The sequence below is a fragment of the Equus caballus genome, chromosome 14 (genome assembly GCF_041296265.1).
Source record: "Equus caballus isolate H_3958 breed thoroughbred chromosome 14, TB-T2T, whole genome shotgun sequence".
Lineage (NCBI taxonomy): Eukaryota > Metazoa > Chordata > Mammalia > Perissodactyla > Equidae > Equus > Equus caballus.
The window spans coordinates 51,982,634-52,000,549 of NC_091697.1; the positions used below are offsets into that span (position 1 = coordinate 51,982,634).

Sequence of the window (17,916 nt, forward strand, 5' to 3'; positions counted from 1 at the left end):
GGGAGATAAGGTTGGAGAGGTAACAGGATCAGATCATGTAGGGCCCTGTAAAGCAATGCTACTCAAAGTATGGCCCAAAGCAAGTGCCAGCCGGAAAATTGTTTATTACTGCACTATGAGGAGATAAAGAAAAAAGTCAAGAATAAGTGTTTAGAAACTTGTATGAAATTTCATACTGCAGCAACATTTCTATTGTATTTTACAAAAGTATCATCTGCAGTGGATTGGAACTTGCAAAAAGAAACTTGGTCCCTTGCCAAAGAGAGTTTGAGAAACACTGTAAATATAGAGCATAATAAAGACTTTAGCTTCTGCTCTTAATAAGCTCAGTAGCTCTCTCTTGCCCTCCTCTGAGAAGAAGAGAGAGGTAAGTAAAAGCATGTCATGAAGGCACTTGGAGGCCATCCTGCAGAGTATGAGGAGCCAGTAATTGATTTTAAGTGCACAGTTTATGGAATCAAGTGTGTGTTGGAAAAAGCCCACAGGTGGCCATGTGAAGGATGGATTAGTGGACCTTAAGGGAGCACTAAGGAGGTTATTGAATGAGTCGAGGTGAGCCCGGGTGAGGAGCTGACCAGGACAGCAGTAGCCACGGGGATGAGGGGAAGGATGGCTCCAAGAGCTCTGAAAGAGGCAGAACTGAGTCCCAGGATGCCTGAATGTGGGTGAAGACGGAGGGATGCCCTAGGCTTCTGGCTTAGGTGAAGACAGTTTCACTCAGAGGGATGGAAACACAAAAGAAAAAGAAGATTAGGGGAGGGGCCCTTAAGAGCTTGAAGTGCCTCATGGACCCCGGGTGGGGAAGTCCAGTAGCCAGTTGGCCACAGGGGTCTAGATCTAACAAGACAAGTTTGGGCTGGATAGAGAAGTTGGGAGACATCAGCGTAGAGGTGGTTGTGAAGTCATAGCCATGGGAAAGCTCACCCGACCCTGGAGAGGACAGAGCAAGGAGGGAGAGTGCTGAAAAAGGAAACTTGGAAAACATCAGTCAAATTTAAGGATGGAGGAAGCAGGTTCCACAAAAGAGACAGAGAAATAGGAGGAGAACTCAGAGCTTCAAGTGGGGGACAGAGGGTCCGCAGCCTCCCCTGCCGCCTTCCTCTCCTCAACAGGTTACAGCCACTCTGCCAGTCTTTCCTTTCGCACATGCTCTTCTCTCTGCCTGAAATACTCTAGTCTTTCATTCAACAATTATTTACTGAGCTCCCACCACATGGCAAGCATTGTTATAAGTGCTGAGGCTACATCATTGAACAAAGCAGCAAAAGTCCCTGTTCTTAAAGTCCTTACATTGCAGTGGGGAGAGTAAAGTATATAGTGCGTTAGAAGATGGTAAGTGTATGGAAAAAAACAGAGCAGGGCCAAAGTGCTTAGGAGAGGTGGGGGTGAGGGTTAGAGATTGCAATTTTATATTTGTGGGTATAATAGACCTAACTAAGAAGATTACTTTTTTCTTTTTTTTCTCCCCAAAGCCCCCCAGTACATAGTTGTATATTCTAGTTGTAGGACATTCTACTTCTGCTCTGTGGGATGCCGCCTGAGTATGGCTTGATGAACGGTGCTAGGTCCGAGCCCAGAGTCCAAACCAGTGAAACCCGGCGCCGCCTAAACGGAGCCGGCGGACGTGACCACTCTGCCACGGGCCAGCCCCCGGAAGGTGACTTCTGAGCAAAGATTTGAGAGAGTGAACCTTGCAGTTATCTGGTGGAAGCACATTCCAGGAAGCGGAATTATCCAGTACACAGGCTCTGGGAGATACAGGAGATGACACCGGCGAGATGAGGGTGCACAATTTTTGAAGGCGTATGGGCCACGGTAAAGCTTCAGGCTTTACTCTGGTGAAATAGAAAGCCACTGGAGGGTTTTGAGCAGAGGGTAACATAATCTGGTTTACATTTTAAAAAGGTCACTCTGGATGCTAAATCGAGTATAATCTATAGACAGCAAGTTAGAAGCTGTGTTAATAACCCAGTCAAGAAATCACAGTGGCTGGTGATAGAAAGTTTTGTGGTTGCTCAGGACTGGGGTAGGGGGTGAGACTGGGAATGCGCAGTGATTCTAATGACGTAAAGGACTTCTTTTTGGAGCGATGAAAATGTTCTAAAATTAGATAGTAGTGATGGTTGGACAACTGTGAGAGTATATTAAAGACCACTGAATTGTACACTTTAAAGGGGTAAATTTTAGTGTTGTAAATTATATCTCAATATAAAGCTGTTTTTAAAAAACACACATGTTGATGGTTGGATCAGGGTAGTAGCAGTAGAAGTGAGGAAAAGCGGCCAAATTATGTGTATATTTTGAAGGCAGAGCTCACAGGATTTTTTGCTTATAAGGTGCAGGACATAAGAGAGAGACAGCGTTCAAGGATGACTCTGATCTGAGACTCAAGTCATGAGACTTGATGAGATCACTAAGGGTGTGAGTGTCTACACTTTTGTTCCTCGTTTAGACTTAATTGTTTGTTGTAAAACATGTTCTTTTGTAACTTGGATGTCTATGTTATGCCTTGGAAATACAAAACAGAAAATAAAATTATACAGAAAGCCAGAAATTCCATCAGTACGTCTAGACAGATATTTGCTTGTAGTTTTTGGTCTCTGAAACCTTTTCCCCACACATGGCACAGATGCCCTTTTTGTAGGCACAGCCATGGAAGTAATGAGAACATGGCTGGTGTACAGAACTTTCAGAAATTCTGCAAGTGGAGAACTTATTCTTTCCATATGGATCGAAATTTGCTTTTTGAAGTCAAAGCTTTATTTTCATTCGGCTTTCTTCCACTACTTCTGTGGTATTCCTTGGACCATCTTTCCATGTATCTGGAATGATAACAGTTCCAACTTTCTTTTCACGCTTCTTGCACACCATCCTTTCCCCAACAATCCCCTTAGCAGCAGAAGCAGCAGCATCTTTGAAACATCAACACTTCAGCCAATGAAAGATTCCCCTTCCAGGCTACATCAATCCACTTCTGGTCCCTAAGACCTCAGCTACTCCCTATCCTACACTTGGAAAGCAGTCGGAGGCATAAATGCCAACAGTAGGTAGGGCCACTTCATTTTCCAGATACATTCTTTTAAATGTCCGAAGACCGAGGCCTGGGACACTGCAACATTAAAAGTTCACGAAAATGAAGATGAGTCAGCAAAAGAGACTAAGAAGGAATAGCCAGTGAAGTAGGTGTAACAGAAGAAAGAAATGTTCTGCAAGCTAAGTGAGGAAATTAATTCTAAGAACGGGAGTGTTGGGCCAGCCCGGTGGCACAGTGGTTAAGTGCACACTTTCCGCTCCAGCAGCCCAGGGTTCGCCAGTTTGGATCCCGGGTGCAGACGTGGCACCGCTTGGCAAGCCATGCTGTGGCAGGCGTCCCACGTATAAAGTAGAGGAAGATGGGCGCGGATGTTAGCTCAGGACGAGTCTTCCTCAGCAAAAAGAGAAGGCTTGGCAGCAAATGTTAGCTCAGGCTAATCTTCCTCAAAAAAAAAAAAAAAGAATGGGACTGAAGTAGTGGACTAAATGTTGCTGAAAAGTTGTTATAGGACTGAGAATAGGCCAGTGGATTGAACAATGTTGAAGCCATGAATGTCCTTGAGAAGGACAGTTTAGGTGAAGTGGTAAGGACAAAAGTCTAACTGGAATATTTTGAAGAGATTGAGAGGAGAGGAATTGTAGAAAGCAAGTATGGATACACCTTTCAAGGAGCTTTTCTTTAAAAGAGAGCAAGAAAATGGGGCAGTAAGCTGGGTCAAGAGGGGGCCTTTTCTTTCCATTGTTGTTTTTAACAAATTTTTAGGGCCAGCCCGGTGGCGCAGCGGTTAAGTTCGCAGTTCTGCTTCTCAGCAGCCAGGGGTTCACGGGTTTGGATCCCGGGTGTGGACATGGCACCGCTTGGCAAGCCATGCTGTGGTAGGCGTCCCACATATAAAGTGGAGGAAGATGGGCACGGGTGTTAGCTCAGGGTCAGTCTTCCTCAGCAAAAAGAGGAGGATTGGCAGCAGATGTGCTAGTCTTCCTCAAAATAAATAAATAAAATAAAAATAAAAATTTTTAATTCTGTTAAAACATGTATAACATAAAATTTACAATCTTAACCATTTTTAAGTGTACAGATCAGTGGTATTAAGTATATTTACACTGTTGTACAACCACCACCACCATCCAACTCCAGAACTCTTTTCATCTTGTAAAACTAAAACTCTGCACCCATTAGACAACAACTCCCTATTCTCCTTCCCCCACAGCCCTTGACAACCACCATTCTACTTTTGGTCTCTATAAATTTGACTACTCTAAGTACCTCCTATATGTAGAATCATATAGTATTTGTCTTTTTGTGACAGGCTTATTTCACTTAGCATAACATCCTCAAAGTTCACCTATGTTGTAGCGTGTGTCATAATTTCCTTTTTAAGCTGATTATATTCCATTGTATGTATATAACACACTCACTTATCCATTCATCCATCAATGGGCACATGCGTTGCTTTCACTTTTTGGCTATTGTGAATAATTCTGCTATGAATGTGAGTGTAGAAATATGTTGTGAATACTTTGCTTTCAATTCTTTTCGGCATATATCCAGAAGTAGAATTGCTGGATCATATATGCAGAAGTGTGATTCTGGTTTTAGTTTCTTTTTTTAAGAATTGCCATACTGTTTTCCACAGTTGCTGCACCATTTTACATTCCCACCGGGGTCAACAGGGTTCCAAGTTGTCCACATCCTTGTCAACACTTGTTATTTTCTTCTTCTTTTTTTGTAGTAACCATTCTAATTGGTGTGAAGCGACATTTCATTGTGGTTTTGATTTGCATTTCCCAAATGATTAGTGGTTTTGAGTATCTTTTTATGTGCTTATTGACCATTTGTATCTTCTTTGGAGAAATGTCTAAGTCTTTTGCTCATTTTTTAATTGTTTTGTTGTTGTTGTTGAGTTGTATAAATTCTTCATATATTCTGGATATTCACCTCTTATGAGATAAAATTTGCAAATGTTTTCCTCCATTCCATACATTGCCTTTTCACTCTGTTGACTGTGTCCTTTGATATACAGAGTTGTTTTTTTTTTTTATATAGTCTGTCTGTTTTTACCTTTGTTGCCTGTGGTGTCATATCCAAGAAATCATTGCAATCTAATGTCATGAAGGTTTTCCCCTATGTTTTCTTCTAATAGTTTTATAATTTTAGAACTTGATTCATTTTGAGTTAATTTTTGCATCTGGGGTAAGAGTCTAACTTCATTCTTTTGCATGTGGATATAAGTGTTCCCAACACCATTATTTGAAAAGATTGTCCTTTCCCCATTAAATGGTTTTGGTATCCTTGTCAAAAATAATTTAACCATGTATGTGAGGTTTCATTGCTGGACTCTCTGTTCTCTTCTATACAATATATCTGTCTTTATGCTAGTAGCACACTGTTATGACTACTGTAGCTTTGTATTAAGTTTTGAAATAAGGAAGTGTAAGATCTCTAACTTCATTGTTTTTAAAGATTGTGTTGGCAGCAGCCCTGTGGTGTAGTCGTTAAATTCAGCATGTGCCCCTTTGGCAGCCCAGATTCATGGGTTCATATCCCAGGTGCGGACATACACGACTCATCAGCCATGTTGTGGCAGCAACCCACATATAAAGTGGAGGAAGATTGGCACAGATGTTAGCTCAGGGTTAATCTTCCTCAGGAAAAAAAAAAGATTATGTTGGCTATTTGAGGTCTCTTGAGATTTCATATGAATTTTAGGATGGATTTTTCTGTTTCTGCAAAAAAAAAAGTCTTTGAATTTTGATAGGGATTACATTAAATCTGTAGATCACTTTAGGGAGTGTTGATATCCTAATATTAAGTTTTCCAGTCCATGAACATGGGATGATTTTCCATTTATTGATGTCTTCTTTAATTCTTTTGGCAATATTTTGTCATTTTCATTGTACAAGTCTTTCATTTCTTTGGTTAATTCCTGAGCACTTTATTCATTTTGATGCTATTGTAAATGGAATTGTTTTTCTTAATTTCTTTTTCAGATCGTTCATTGTTAGTGTATAGAAACTCAATGGATTTTGTGTGTTGATTTTTGTATCCTGAAACTTTGCTGAATTTGCTCATTAGTTCTGACAGTTTTGTGTGTGTGTGTGAGCTCTAGGATTTTCTATATATAAGGTCAGGTCATCTGTGAACAGAGATGATTTTACTCTTTCTTTCTAATTTGGATGACTGTTATTTCTCCCCCCCACCCCCAACCGCCCTAATTTCCTTGGCTAGGACTTCCAGTACTGTGTTAAATAGAGGTGGCAGAAGTGGGCATCCTTGTCTTGCTCCTGATCTTAGAGGGAAAGTTTTCAGTCTTTTACTATTGAGTATGATGTTATGTTCATTGGTTTTTAAAATGAGAGAAAGAGCATGGTTGTATACAGATGGGAATAATGCAGTAGAGAGGGAAAACTTGATGATTCAGGAGAAAGAAGAGTCCTGCTGGAGGAATGTCCTTGAGTAAGTAAAAGGGACTGGTACCTAATTCACCCTGGAGGGGTGGGCCTTAGTGTAAGCATAGAAACAGTCAATTTATAGTCCCAGGCTTGAATGCAGAGTATTTGGGCGAAGATGCTGGTGAGTAATTGTAATGGCAGGAACCTGTGGATCCTCTATGAAATTAAAGCTCTAAATACAGATCTTTGTCTGGCAGGCACCTTCTCATTGTTCAGGATTTAATTCCAATGTCACCTCATCAGAAGGAGCCCCTCCTACTTCATCATCCTGATAACAACATCGTATGTTATTTTTTTCACATCATTGATCTCGATTGGAAATCATCTTCTTTCTTTATATCATCTTTGTTTGTTTAGTATTGTGTCGAAGCTCCATGAGAAAAACAATTGTATCAGTCTTGTTCAGTTCTGAATCTCCATTCCCTAAAACAGTGCCTGGCACGTGGCAGGTCCTGCATAAATCTTTGCTAAATAATTGATTCAATGAATGAGAGGAGTGGGCTGAGGGTTTTATTGCTGCCACGAGTTAAGTGAGAAAACACTGATTAGCATTTTACTTCACTAAGGTCGAATGAAAAGATTTGCCTAACTGAGGTTGGAGATGATAAGGTGTGTGTTACAATTCCAGTCACAAGCCATGTGGTATTTTTTGATCTGATAGTGTACAGCAGCCTAGGAACAGGATTCATTCATTCAAAATTGAGGGTGGGTGGAAGTTCTGGTTGAAGATGGTGATGCGGAAAAATCCTGAACTCACCTCTTCCCACAGACACACTAAATCTACAGCTTTATTTAGAAAAATTTCCTCTAAAAAAACCTCTAAAAACTGGCAGAGTAAAATTGGAGGTAGGGGCACAGGGCAGCCAAAGTGAGGCTCAAGGATTAAGCAAGTTGTGCTGAGAAGGGCAAGCCTGAAAAATGTGCCCTGGACAGGGAAGGAAGTGAGATAAGGACTGGGAGAGGGTCTGAAAGAAGCAAGGGCTCCATTTCCACATAACACAATGAGGTCGGATATCCAGTGCAGTGACATGAATCATATACGTCAAGGGTAGGATTGGAGTCATAGGACTTCCTCCTCTGAGTCAAAACAGTCTTCCTGTGGCTTCTTCTTTTGTGCCTATTCTGTTACATGGAACCACACCCATGTTTCTTTTCCTCCAGAAGCCTTATGCCTTGAGTCAAGAGTTTTTCTTCTCTCCCGTGGAGTTTTCTTTTCTCCAACACAAAACCCCCTGCCACTTCTTCTAACGCTCAGAGCTCCTTCATTCTCCAGATCATGGGAGGCTTTTTAGGAGCCACTTAGAATTGCCTTCAGTGGAAGAAATTTGAATACTGACTTAGATCTTTGAGGATATTAAAGAATTCTTACTTTTTTTTTTGAGGAAGATTAGCTCTGAGCTAACATCTGCTGCCAATCCTCCTCTTTTTGCTGACGAAGACTGGCCCTGAGCTAATATCTGTGCCCATCTTCCTCTAGTTTATATGTGGGACGCCTACCACAGCATGGCTTGTAAGAAGTGCCATGTCTGCACCTGGGTTCCAAACCGGCGAGCCCTGGAAGCCAAAGCGGAACGTGCACACTTAACCCCTGTGCCACCGGGTGGCCCCTTACTTTTTTTTAAAGAATGGTATTGTGTATTATAGGTATAATATTGTGGTTATGTTTAAGAAAAAGTGCTTGACAAAGACATCACAAGAAAAGGAAACTACAGTCCAATATCTCTAATGAATGTGGATGCAAGAACACTCAACAAAATACTAGAAATTGACTCCAGCAATGGATAAGGAGATTTGTACACCATGACCAATTGGGATTTATCACAGGAATTCAGAGTTGGTTTAACATCTGAAAATCAATTAATGTAATACAACATATCGTATCAGAATAACATATAAAAGCTACATGATCATCTAAATATTCATAGAAGAAGCACTTGACAAAATCCAACACCTTTCATGGAAAAAAAAACCACTCAATAAATAGGAAGAGGGGCTGGCCCCGTGGCCAAGTGGTTAAGTTCACGAGCTCCGCTGCAGGCGGCCCAGTGTTTCATTGGTTCGAATCCTGGGTGCAGACATGGCACTGCTCACTAAGCCACGCTGAGGCAGCGTCCCACATGCCACAACTGGAAGGACCCACAACGAAGAATATACAAGTATGTACTGGGGGGCTTTGGGGAGAAAAAGGAAAAAAATAAAATCTTAAAAATAAATAAATAAATAAATAGGAAGAGAAGGGAATTTCCTTAACGTGATAAATGATATCTACAAAAAACCATTGGTTGATATCATAAGTAATAGGAAAAGACTGGATGTTTTTGTCCTAAGATGAACAACAAAACAAGAATGTATGTCCTTACCACCTTTATTCAACATTATACTGGAGGTTCTGGCCATGGCAATTAATCAAGAAAAAGAAATAAATGGCATCCAGGTTGGAAAGAAAGAAGTAAAACTATTACAATTAACAGATTTTATGATCATGTGTATTCACTACAGTATATTAGAACTAATCAAGGTCAGTAAAGTTACAAGATACAAGATCAACATACAAAAATAAATTGTATATCTATACACCTGCAATGAACATCCCGAAAATGAAATTTTTTAAAAATTCCATTTACAATAGCATCAAAAAGAACAAAATACTTAGGAGTAAATATAAGAAAAGAAGAACAAACTTACACTCCTAAAACCACATAATATTGTTGAAAAAAATTAAAGAAGATATAAATAAATGGAACAACATCCCATTTTTATGGATCTTAATATTGTTAAGATGTCAGTTCTCCCCCTAATTGGTTACAGATTCAATGAAATTCTTATAACAACTAGCTGTTTTTTTGTATAAATTGAAAAGGTGATTCTAAAGTTCATGTGGAATTTCAACAGATGCTAAATCAACAAAACAATCCTATAAAAGAAGAACAAAGTTGGGAGATTCATTTCCTCATTTCAAAACTTAGTGTGAAGCAACAGTAATCAACATTGTGTACTGACATAAAAACATAGAGATCAGTAGAAGAGAAGTGAGAGTCCAGAAATAAACTTGTGTTTCCATGGTCATGTTTCTATGTTTCCAATTTTGACAATGACATCAAGAACATTCAATGAGGAAAGACTAATCTTTTTAATAAATGGCGTTGGAACACTTGGATATCCAGATACAGACGAATGAAGATTGATCCTTACTCAGGCCATATACAAAAATTAACTTAAAATGGATTAACTATCTAAATGTATGAGCTAAAACTATAAAGCTCTTAGAAGAAAACACAGATATTCATTCTCATGATCTCTGATCTGGCAATGAATTCTTAGATATGACATCAAAAGTAAGAGCAACAACAACAAAATGATAAACTGGATTTTATGAAAATTAAAAACTTTTGTCCATCAAAATACATTGCCAAAAAGATGAAAAGACAGCCTGCAAAATGGGAGAAAATATTTCCAAATTATGTATGTGATAATGGTCTAGTATCCAGGATATATAAAGGGCTCATACAACTCAGCAACAAAAAGACAAACAACCCAAGCAAAAAGTGGGGAAAGACTTGAATAGCCATTTCTCCAAAGAAGATATACAAATACCTGACAAGCACATGAAAATATATTCAACATCATTATTCATTAGCGAAATGCAAAATAAGGAATTAGAAAAATAAGCTGTGAAACCAAAAGTGGATCTTTGAAAAGATCAACAAAATTAACAAACCTTTAGCTAGACTAAGAATAAAGAGAAAATGCAAATACCTAAAATCAGATGTGAAAGTGGGCCATTAGTACTGACCTTACAGAAATTTAAAAGATCAAAATATTTACTATGAACACTGCATGCCAACAAATTAGATAATCTAGATGAAATGGACAAATTCCTAGAAATGAACAAACTGACTCAAGAAGAAATAGAAAATCTCAACATATCTATAACAGGTAAAGGATTGAATCAGTAACCAAAAATCTCACAACAAAGAAAAGTTCAGAACCAGATGGCTTCACTAGTGAATTCCATGAAACATTACAAAGAATTAACACCAATCCTACTCAAACTCTTTAAAAAAAAATAGAAGTGAAGGAAACACTTTCTAACACATTTTATGAGGCCAGCATTAACTTGACACCAAAGATAGACAAAGATACTACAAGTAAAGAAAACTACAGACCAATCTCCCTTATGAATATAAATATAACAGCTCCCAGCTAATAAACAGAATCCAAAAAAACATGTTAAAAGGATTATACACTAGGGCCAAGTGGTATTTATCCCAGAAATGCAAGTGCAATTCAACGTAAGATAATCAATCAATGAATACACCAACTAATGGAACAAAGGGGAAAAAACAGATGATCATCTCAACAGATGCGCTTGACAAAATTCAACACCCTTTCATGATTTAAAAAAAACACTCAGCAAACTCAGAATGGAGAGAAACTCCTTTAATATGATAAAGGGCATTAATGAAAAAACCCACAGCTAACAGAATATTCAATGATGAAAGACTGAATGCTTTTCCTCTAATATCAGGAACAAATCAAGGATGTCCACTTTCATCACTGCTATTCCCCATTGTACTGGAAGTCTGAGCCAGAACAATTAGGCAAGAAAAAGAAATAAAACACATTCAAATTAGAAAAAAAGAAGTAACATTATATTTGCAGATGACATGATTCTATATGTAGAATATCCTACAGAATCCACAACAAAACTACTAGAGCTAATAAACAAATTCAGCAAAGTTTCAGGGTACAAGATTGACACACAAAAATTAGTTATTTCTATACACCAGCAATGAACAACCTGAAAAGGAAATTAAGAAACCAATTCCAGGGGCCAGCCCCCTGGCGCAGTGGTTAAGTTCAACGCACTTTGCTTCAGCAGCCTGGGTTCACAGGTTTTGATCCCAGGCCTGGACCTACACCACACATCAGCCATTCTGTGATGGCAACCCACATATAAAGTGGAGGAAGTTTGGCACAAATGTTAGCTTAGGGCTAGTCTTCCTCAACAAATAAAAAAAAGAAAGAAAGAAAGAAAAGAAAAGAACTCCATTTACAATGGCATCCAAAAGAATAGAATACCTTGGAAAAAAATTACCATGGAGGTAAAAGGCTTGTATAATGAAAACTACAAAACATTGCTGAAAGAAATTTAAAAAGACCCAAATGAATGGAAAGACATCCGATGTTCATTTATTGGAAGACTTAATATTGTTAAGATGGCAATACTCCCTAGAGTGATCTACAAATTCAGTGCAATCCCTATCAAAATTTCAATAGCCTTTTGTTTTTGCAAAAATGGAAACACTGCTCCTCAGGTTCATATGGAATTTGCAAGGGACCCTGAATAGCCAAACCAATATTGAAAAAGAAAAACAAAGTTGGAGGACTCACTTCCCAATTTCAAAATGTATTACAAAGCTACAATAATTAACACAGTGTGGTACAGGCATAAGGACAAACACACAGACCAATCGAATAGAATTAGAGTCCACAAATAATAACCGGGACATCTGTGGCCAGCTTTTTTTTTGACAAGGATGCCAAGACCATTTAATGGAAAAAGAACAGTCGCTTCAACAAATGGTGCTGGGACAACTGATAACCACAAGCAAAAGAATGACTTTGGACCCATACCTCACACCATATACAGAAGTTAACTCAAAATGGATCAATGGCCTAAATATCAGAACTAAAACTATAAAACTATTAAAAGAAAACATAGGGGTATTGCTAGCTTGATGTCTAGTTAATTGAAACTGTCCCTATAACTCAAAGACATAAAATAGTCTTAAACATGAAACACCCATAATATCTGGGTGATGTCAGAGAAACCCTCTAATGGGTAAGGCAGTGGTCAGAAGAGTTCCGTAATAAAATGGAAATTGTTTTTGCAGGAACATGCTACTGGGGGAATGCAAAAAGATACCATATTCCTTAGCAGGTATACTTTTTCCCCTAGGACTGACTTCGGAACCACCTGAGGAGCTGCCAGATTCTATCACCACCTGGACAGTCTCCTACAAGCAGCTCTCTATCGAATAGCAAAGAGCTTCTTGGTTTTATTGGCAGCCCCAAGGAGAACATGTAGTATCTTGTTGTAAGCCTGCCAGTCTGGTTGAAGAAGTTTAAAAAAATCAGTTCGGTAGACTGAACTGTATGCTGTTTGCTTCTATGTTTGGGTTTTTACTGACTCATGGAAAATAGTGGCAGGAGTCAGTAAAAAATAGCAAATGGACAACAGCCTGCCCATATGGTCAGGCAGAAGGGTAATGGAAAACTGGCCTACTAAAGGGATGCCCATATGGAGCAAGACCCTATGGAAATCATTACAAGAATTTGAAGGATGCATTAAAGTAGGACATATCCATGCCCAACAGAAGAATAGCCTTCCAGGATTGGAAGGTGATTGGAACCAGTGAGTGGATTTCCTGGTCTGCTCACTTGAGGTGGTCACCCAGGTCCATGAAATGAGTGGACGTGAGGGTTCTGTGGCAATGCAGATATGGGCTGAATCTGGACATATTCCTCTCGCGCCCTCCAAGGGTGGGTGTAAATGCCAACAAGAACAAACAAGAACTGTTCTGTCTGCCAACAAAAGATGGAGACTGCAGGTGGCTCTGGGACAGATTCTCCAGGGAGAAGGCCCTGCACATAGCTGGCAAATGGATTACATTGAGCTAATGCAGTAGCCCTGGGGGCTATAAATGGGACCTGACAGGAACTGGGCTTTTCATACCTGGTGGTAGTTGCAAATATTCAAGATACTATTAAATGATTGGAACAAAAGATACTATACCAATCTGGGCCACCAAGTTACCTTTATTCAGACCAAGAACCACACTTTACAGCCTGTAATGTCTAACAGTAGGCCAAGAAATGCTACATCAAATGGTCATATCATGTTGCATATCATTCTCAGAGTAAAAGTTTAATAGAGAATTGGAATGAGCAATTGAAACCTTTGTTATCCAAAACAGGGGGAGATAAAGTCATGAAGGGCTTGCCTACACGCTTTCATGAGAGTACGCTCACATTCAACAGGAGGGGGCCAAGGGAGAGTCCCCACTGGGTAGATTTACCTACTTCTTTGGGGGGATCGAGGGAATAGGGAGTGAGGGAGCATGCTGGTATGACTGTAATATTCTTCCCCATATCACCACAACTTTCTTTTTCCGCACCTGATGCAGAGGTCCCAGGACCAAAGATGTACCTGCAGGTGCCAGAAGCAAGGATGATCCCTAAGCAAGAAACTGTAACTATGCCTTTAAACCTGTATGTCAGAATTCCTACGGGCATGATAGGGTAGACTGTGCCTTCAAACCATCTGGCAAAATTTGAATTGACAGTGAATGCTGCTTTGTTGCCTAGTAGTCTAGATAGCCCACTAGTTCTGTATCCATGTAATGCTACTCTATATGAATGGGAGTGGATTGAGGGGGAGGCACTTGCTAGACTAGCATTGTTGCCAGCAACCTGAACTAGCACAGTGACCAAACGTAACATCCCTTCCAAAAGCCGAAAAGTTTGGACGTAAATGGAGAGAAGGAGGAATAGTAGCTGAGGGCAAATGAATGAATAATTTATTCATTCCTTTGGGTTATGCAATGACGGAAATCCAATATCACGCTAACACTCTGAAAGAGGCTCAGAGCAAAAGATGATACTGTCTCTTAGCTCAGTTATACCAGATGTCTGAGGGTGAAGCCATACATTGTTAAGACCACTTGCTTTTGGAACCTGACAAGATTGAATGCAAGACTGAAAACCTGGTGGCCTTGCTGTGAGAGTCATTTTGATTGTAAAATATGATGATGGACTGGAGTAATTACTCTTATTTTTTACGTTACATCTTCACAATGAGATGTAATATAATACTGGCATTGTTGGTAAGATTATAATACCAATGTTGATCGTCAAATGTATAGAGAAATTGAGTTACAAGCCTCCTATGCCTACCCTACGCTGATTTCTCCAAGTGTTAGGCATATTCATGTTGTTACTATTGCTCTATGTGTTACATAAATGCTACACCAAATGTAGATGATCAGACAGGTGTGATCCTTTTACTATGATGGATCCTTGGTGAAAAACCAGGGAGTGTGATATAATAAAGAATATACCTGGGGGTAGGCTCCATGGCCGAATGGTTAAAGTTCTGTTCTCCGCTTTGGCAGCCCAGGTTCACTGGTTCTGTTACCAAGCATGGACCTACTCCACTCATCAGCCATGCTGTGGAGGCATCCCATGTGCAAAGTAAAGGAAGACTGGCACAGATGTTAGCCCAGGGCTAATCCTCCTCAAGCAAAAGAAGAGGAGGGTTAGCAATGGATGTTAACTCAGAGCGAATCTTCCTCACACACACACACAAAAGAATATATCTGGTCTTTGTCTCCAGTTACTAGTACAGAGCTTCAAAAACCTTTGGAATTTTATGAGTGATAGGAATCTGTTATGCTAATGAGGTGACTTCTGTTGGGGCTTCTAGATAGCTTCAGGTTGGAGGAGGCTGCTTACCAGAAAAACGAACTATGTGATTAGAGGGCTAGAGTTCAGTTCAATCACACAGCCTATGATTTAATCAATCATGCCTAAATAATAAAATCTCAATAAAAACTCTGGACAATGAGGCTCAGGGAGCTTCCTGGTTGGTGAATACATTGATGTACCAGGAGGGTGTCACACCCCAACTCCACATGGACAGGAACTCCTGTGCTCAGGACCCTTCTAGACCATTCTCTGTGTACTTCTTCATCAGATTGTTCATTTGCACCCTTTATAATAAAAAGTAAGTCATAAGTAGAACACTTTCCTGAGTTCTGTGAGTCCTTCTAGTGAGTTACGGAACCTGCAGGAGTAGTGGGAACACTAGAAAGTGCACAGTGCTGGTAAGAGTAAGGAAGGACTGGGGACCCCTAAGCTTGAGACTAGTGTCTGAAGTAAGGGCAGTCTTGTGGAGACTGTGCTCTTAGCTATAAAGTTTGGCCAAACTCTGGGTAGTTGGTAGGGGAGGCATTTCATCATACATGGAATGTTGTTCAGCCAAAGAAAGGAAAGAAGTACTGATACATGCTACGTATGAACCTTGAAAACATTATGCTAGGGACTGGCCCCATGGCTGAGTGGTTAAGTTCCTGTGCTTTGCCTCAGTGGCTCAGGGCTTCTCTGGTTCGGATCTTGGGCATTGACCTAGCACTGCTCATCAAGCCGTGCTCAGGCGGCGTCCCACATAGCAGAACCAGAAGGACGTACAACTAGAATATACAACTATGTACTGGGGGGCTTTGGGGAAAGGAGGAGGAGGAGAAGGAGAAGGAGAAGGAAGATTGGCAAGAGATGTTAGCTCAGGTGCCAATCTTTAAGGAAAAAAAAAAGAAAAAAAAACCATTATGCTAAGTCGAAGAAGCTAGTCACAAAAAGAACACATATCGTGTGATTCCATTTATATGAAGCGTCCAGAATAGGCGAATCAATAGAGACAGAAATGAGGTTCATGGTTGCTCAGGGGTCGAGGTAGGATAGGATTAGGGAGGTAGTAGTAAAGGAAGACAAGTTCCTTTGTAAAGAGATGGAAATGTTCTAAAACTAACTGTGGTAATAGTTACACATATCTGCACACATACTAAAAACCATTGAAATATACACTTTTAATGGGTGAATTGTATGGTATATGAACCATATCTCAATACAGCTGTCATTTTTTTTAAAGGGTGGCTATTTATTATAAATATGTACTGAAGTAGCTATGGTTGAAATATAAGGTATCTGGGATTTGCCTCAAAAGACTCCACTGGGGGTGAGGGAGGATCAGAAAAAATTAGACTGGCCATAAGCTGATAATCGCTGAAGCTGGGTGCTTGGGGGTTCATTATACTATTCTCCCCACAGTTACATATGTTTGGCATTCTTTATAAGAGGAAAAAAGAATCCATGCAATGTTCTGACTCACTCATTAAAGACAGGACTGTTACCTCCTTTGACAAGTTATTTAGAGGTTCCACCCAGAGCCCTCAGATCAGGGAGATGAATTATTGAGGGGAATCTGAGAGGCATGGAAGCCATGGAGTGTGGAGAGGCGGTGAGCTCAGGGGCTAGTTTGGGCCAGAGCAGGTCAGCCCCCTCAGCCCTCACTGACAACCCCCAGGCCATGCTGACCGTGGTGGTGGAAGTGGAGCAAGGCAGAAGATCGGGTAAGAAGCCCCCCACATTCATTCTCAGAGGTAACGTAGCCTGGGAGAGCCTCTTGGGAGAGGGGGAGGGCAAGGCCATCTCAGGTTAGGAACCTGAGGCAAAGGTTGAGGGCAGGACTCAGGGGTCCTGGGAGCTCAGTTTCCCCTATGAGAGTTGATATGAAGTCCAACTTCCTCAGGCCCTGAGGAGAATTGTCACCCCACACTCCTCCTGGAGGGGCCCAAGAGCATCTGCCTGCTTCAGCCCGGGACTCTAGAGACTCAGGTAGAGATGGGATTGGGTGTGGGTGAAGGCAGGGGAAGACGGGACTGACACTGCTGACCCCAGCCCTGCCCACAGGAACAATGTGTCACCTTTGACAGAGTCCTGGGTTCTGATGCTGCTCAGGTAGGGGGTCTGATAGGGCAATGGGAGGAGGATGGGAGCCCTCAGGCCCCTGGATCCTGGGGATGCTGAGAGGCTCCCAAGCCCTTTGCTCAGGGCAGGCTGGGTCAGGGCAACTGAGACAGGGCACATGCCTGTGTATCCCTGCAGGAGGCAGAGCAGGAGCTGCTAGCACGAGTCCAGTCCACGCTGGGCTTGGTGGGCCAAGGGTACAGTGTGGCCCTGCTGCTTCGGGGTCGGGACACAGAGGCACCCCGGCTCGTGCCTCAGGTGAGTCCCAGAGAAGCCACCAGGCACAGGTCTCATGAGGCTCAGGTGTTGCCTCCTCCAGGAGACCTTTGAGAACCTTCCCCTCCCCACTCTAGCTGGACTAGGTGCCCCTTGTCAGGGTTTCTATAGCACCCTGTGGTCCATACAGGATGTTTTTCCAGGGTCAATCTATACAACTATTGAGAAGTCAGGGAAGGTGGGAGGCTGGGGCCCATGGATGAGGGTCAGGGAGGGGTGGCATGCAAAGATCAGATATCCAGGGAGGTCTAATTTTCAATACTAATAATGATAAACTTGAATGTTTTGTTTGGGGGGCTTCATCAAAATGCCCCCAAATCAAAAGAGCTGCCTCAGAATCTTGTCGTGGGCCACTGCCCTGGCAAACGGCAGGTCCCACTGAAAATGTCTGCTCACTTGTCTGGCTCACTGTGAACCATGAGGGCTGGGACTATTTTTGTCCTGCACACTGTGTCTGTAGCACCTAGCACAGGGTCACAGACTTTACCCTCAGGAAATGCTGAAGGACAGACAAATCCTTTCTCAATTCCCACTGAACCCCTTTCTCCACTTTAGCTGCTGCAGATG

General features: G+C 41.2%; 1 pseudogene; it reads right to left on the bottom strand.

Moving 5' to 3' along the window:
* Positions 1-1,411: 1,411 nt before the first annotated feature.
* LOC111772173 (cysteine-rich PDZ-binding protein pseudogene) lies at positions 1,412-2,992 on the bottom strand (annotated as a pseudogene).
* Positions 2,993-17,916: the final 14,924 nt, after the last annotated feature.